The sequence below is a fragment of the Henckelia pumila genome, chromosome 2 (assembly GCF_033568475.1).
Source record: "Henckelia pumila isolate YLH828 chromosome 2, ASM3356847v2, whole genome shotgun sequence".
In the NCBI taxonomy this organism is placed as follows: Eukaryota; Viridiplantae; Streptophyta; class Magnoliopsida; order Lamiales; family Gesneriaceae; genus Henckelia; species Henckelia pumila.
In genome coordinates this window covers 89,257,248-89,262,252 of record NC_133121.1, presented here as the reverse complement: position 1 = coordinate 89,262,252, position 5,005 = coordinate 89,257,248, and positions in this window count along the sequence as shown.

The following is a 5,005-nucleotide window of genomic DNA, read 5'->3' as shown; positions in this document are numbered from 1 at the left end:
GGAGGTCGCGCACCCTCACCATAAAAATACCAGCTATCACCCTCAACCGGATGAAACTGTACCAGACGCTGATAACAATCCACAGTAGCGTGATACAAAGTCAGCATATCTATTCCCAAGATACAGTCAAAATCTGCCATCGCTAATATCATCAAATTAGCTGCTAACACATTACCCTCAAACTCCAGAAGGCAACCTATCACTAGACGCTTAGTTACTATCTCTTGCTCCAACGGAGTAGATACAACTAAATCCATATCTAATGATACATAAGGTAATCTATGTCTCTTAACAAAGCGACTAGAAATAAAGGAATGCAATGCTCCAGTATCAATTAATACAAGTGCAGGAATACCACATAACAGAAAGGTACCTGCCAACGTGCGATCTCTTCCCTCTGTAGCCTACTCCTGAGACAGAGCAAACACCTGCCCTTGAGTCTGGGGATGATAACTAGAAGAACTCTGTGGTGCTGGCTGTTGACGTGGAACAATAGAAGCCTGAGATCCAACCTGTGATCCCGATCCACTAGCAGAACCCATGCGCTGAGGACAATCTCTCCGCAGATGTTCCTGCTGACCGCAAATATAACAAGCACCAGTAGCTCTCCGACATGAAGCTGCAGGATGCTTCCCTCCATAATGGCTACAAAACTCCTCCTTCTTCTTATTCTTCCCAAAACGGAACATACCTCGTGAACCACGAGATCCAGATGAAGTAGTAGGAGTAGAAGAAGACATAGGTCCAGATTGCACAACAGATTGAACTCGAGGCTCAAAAGATCCACTAGGCTGTCTTGGCATCATCAACTGTGCCCGCCTGTTGCTAGTCTCTACAAGACGGCAATGGTTCACCAAAGTCTCAAAAGATACCGGGTCATCACAGACGACAACCTGTGAGTAGAGATCTTGGTTCAAACCTTGTAGAAAGATATCATACTTCGACGCATCACTCTCATTGATATGAGGACTGAAAGGTAGCAGATCAAGAAATCGTTGCTGATATTGATCAATAGTCATTGATCCTTGTCTCAGAGTAAGCAACTCCATAGATCGTGCTTGGCGAACAGCCGGAGGAAAATACAGTTTCTGGAACTCCCGACAAAAATCCCCCCAAGTCACCTGTCCTCTCTCAGTACGTGCCTGAGCAGCCTTGGCATCCCACCAAAAACGTGCTCGATCCTCCAGAACAAATTCTAAAACTTCCAATTTCTGATTCTCAGTACAATCGAAAGCACGAAAAGTACTCTCGAGTTTAGACATCCAACTCCTCGCCTGTTCAGGATTCTCGCCTCCCACCAAAGGTTTCGGTCCTACCTGCATGAACTTATTAATAGTGTAGCGACGTCTACCCTCATGAGGACGATGTCGATCATCCTGATGATGATGGTGACGATGATGATGACCACCTCCCTGGCCAACGCTACCGTGACTCTCGTCAGCCATATCCTGAAAAGAATTGCACATTAAAATCCCAAATGATCAAGAATTACTCAAGACTAAACTAAATCCCAAGTACTAATCCCAAAATCTATGCATGCTCTGATACCAAAAATGCAGTGACCCTGCATGGAATCACCTACTAATTGGCAACTAATAGCATGCATTAAACTTAATACAGAAAATACTTAACAGAGTAAAAACGTGCGGAAACATAATCCATAAATTACATATCAGCTTAGTAACATAATCCAGGCTTAAATCTGTAGTGATACAACCAAATCGAAATACTTAAACAGTAAATATTATACAGCTAAAACAAATCCTGTTGTATAATAAAATCCTCAAGGCTCCTACTCCCTAGTCCTGCCTTGAACTACCAGCTCCGTCCATCCTGTGACCTGCCCCATGGAATAAGGTGTCCAAGATAACAACTAGGACGTGAGTGCTAACGCCCAGTACGTAGACATGAGTAAACATATGTATATAATGCATGCAACATGATGACTGGTACAGGGTCATCTGAAAAGTCATGCTCAGAACCGGTGCCACATGAGTGCTGCCACCGCATGGATCAACCTCTGGGTGCAACCACACTCATCTAGTACACCAGAGTAGACAGACATAAATTCCCCCGCCGTCGCGGTACTCTTAGTGACAGACTATCGAGTATAGAGCTGAGCGGCTCTATAATCAGGTATAACAAGGTATAAGCTCAACGTATATATGCACATGACATATGAATATAGAAAGCGGTAAATCATATATCATGCCATATAATAATGCCAAATAAATGCAACATATAAACATGTATACTCGCTGGTAATCTCAGTCAATGTGTACGTACCTCTAGGCTAGTTCAAGTATAATAGGATCCTAGGTTCCAAGCCTATATTCAAAAGTTCACCGTATCACTATATAAATTCTATAAGCCTTAACTAAGCTAATAAGTACTCCCAAAACTTAAATAGATTCCTGGACCATACCTTCGTCCGTAGTTAGCCCTTTGGAGTCGCTAGTCCCGGATGACTATAACCACACCTTGGTTATTCCAGAACCTCTATTATAACCGATAGGGCCCTCAAGTGTATATCTCACACTATATAACTGTAGAAGAAAACTCGGGAATTCGTATTTCAAAATGAAATCGAACGAGCCCTATTTATAGGCAAAATTCCCGGCCAGGATTGAAACTTCCAATTTCAGGATCGGAGCTTCCGATCCAGCTCATTGCGTGCATGCAGGACACGCTAGGATCGGAACTTCCGATCGGGCGATCGGAGCTTCCGATCTGCTCTATGTTCAACACTTGTCAAAACTTGCAGCTGAGTCATTGAACATTGCTGGCAGCTGGAGATCGGAACTTTCGTTCCAGTATCGGAACTTTCGATCTCGGTGCTTCCGCTGAGCTTCTAAAGTGGCTGGGATCGGTAGCTTCTGATCTGGGTTCGGAGCTTCCGATCCGGCCCAAAGTCAAAAGCCCATAATCTTTTTCGAAGTCCAATAACACTCCGAAATTAATTAATTACCAACCCTTAATCATGTTTAACATATTATTATCTTAAAATGGAATCTGGGTTACTACACTATATCTCTGTGATTTAGAGTTACCTTGAGAAGCTCCATATCCTCTGTTTGGAGTTCTTGTTCTGTTGTTATTTTCAACATGGTTTCTCCAAACCTTCTTGGATCTTTCATTTTTGGGTGAAAAAGTTGTCCTTTATCACCACGCTGGCTGTGAAATATTATCGGTAATTGTCGATAAAAAGCAACCTTGAGTCTTTGAACGATAATTTTATGATCACAAATTGTAGTGAACATAAGTTTTCTTGACTCATTGTTTTGTGTGTACTTCTTAAACATTTGTAAGAAGTTATTTTCTAACAGGATATCAGCTCATGTATCATGGAAATAGATTGGTGGTGTTTTTACCTTGTACCAAGATGTTTGACCTGCACCTCCCATAAGGATCTCTGCGTGTTTTATTTCTTTGCAAAGAATTAAAATTCTTCGAGAGAAATCTCGTCCAGCAATTTTTGTCAATTCTTCTTCACATTCTTCAGGGAAGACTCCTCTTTTTGCTCTACAAATTCCTGCTCTCGAGTCAATATAAGCTGCAAAGTACTCAGCCTTATATTGTTCATACAACATCCCTATCGGAATGTATATGGAGAAAGGACTTGTTGTCATTTTTTAAAGGGATTACTAAATGGCCCCGCTATTTTTAACAGACTGTGTTGTAATTCAGTAATCCGATTAAGACTGTTTACCTTTAATTTTTCTAAGGCCTTAGAAGGTAGAGTATGGTTACACATTTCTAATTCTTCAATGCGTTCTAGTAAATCATGTTCATGACTTACTAATTTCAGCAGTTGCTTCTTCCTCTGTTTGTGAACAGAGTTTTTGAATCTGATTAAGGGATTGTCCCTTATCCAATTCTCTTGGTTTTCCATTTCGTAGAATTTTTATTGAATCCTCCAAGTCTTTTCTTTTGCCATGAACTCTATTCCCTTTTCAAGGCGTTTCCATGATTTATGGTCCTCCAGAAATTCTAGACCAAGAATGATCCATTTCTTTTTCTGGAATTCCCCAGATTTCAACTTCCAATTCTCCAATATTTATCACTCCTTGGTAAGTTCTTTTTTCTTGTTGTTCCAAATAGTAAATCGAGTTACAAAGGAACTGGTTCCGATGACTTGTAATTTCGAATACTATTTTTACTTCTTTCCATCCTTCTGGAGATCTAAGTTTTCCTATTATAGAAAACTCTTTTTCTTCTGGTGGAATTTCTTGAATAAGAGATTTTTCCCATCTTTTGCTTGTCATTCTGTCTCCTTGGAAAGATAACTTTCGGGGTTCTATTTTAAGGTCTCTGTATAGAATCGGTCTGTCTTGAATTTGAATGTCTGTTTCTTGAATTAAAGGAAACTCGATTCTTTCCGGGTATATTGCTTGAGCAACTTTCCCAAAGATCTCTGGAATTTCAATGAACTCATTTCTAATAAATAATTCAGAATTGTGAGTATTAGAAAGAGCATATGAAATTTGATACGTAATAAAATATGACCTATTACCTTCCTTCATTAGTCTTTTTTCCTTGAAGTTTTGATGCAACGTCAAGGCTCGACTAAAATCTCTATCAGCTAAATTGTAGGCTATTCTTGGATAAATAACTCCCACAATTTTTCCTGCAAACAAATTTCCCGAGATAGTTCCTAGAACCGCATCTTGTATATTCCCCATTCTTTTATCGCATACTACAATATCTATGGGTGAATCTATTCCCTCTTTAAAAGTAGCTTTGATCATAATCTGGATTGCTCCAATATGAATCCAAGACATTGTTTTTGCTACTTCTGCTTTTAATTTCTGTAATTCCTCTCGAATTTCTTCAAAGAAAATTAACTGCATCTCAATTTGATTACTGATTAATTCCATAGGGATTGTCATTTCCCTTCTGGATACCTTATAAATCAAATTATGTCTTCTTTGTCTTATCCCTAGGTTTCCTAAGACTCTTTCAACTTGTCCTGCCGAAAATCCTTGGTACTTTTGTAATGTTGGAT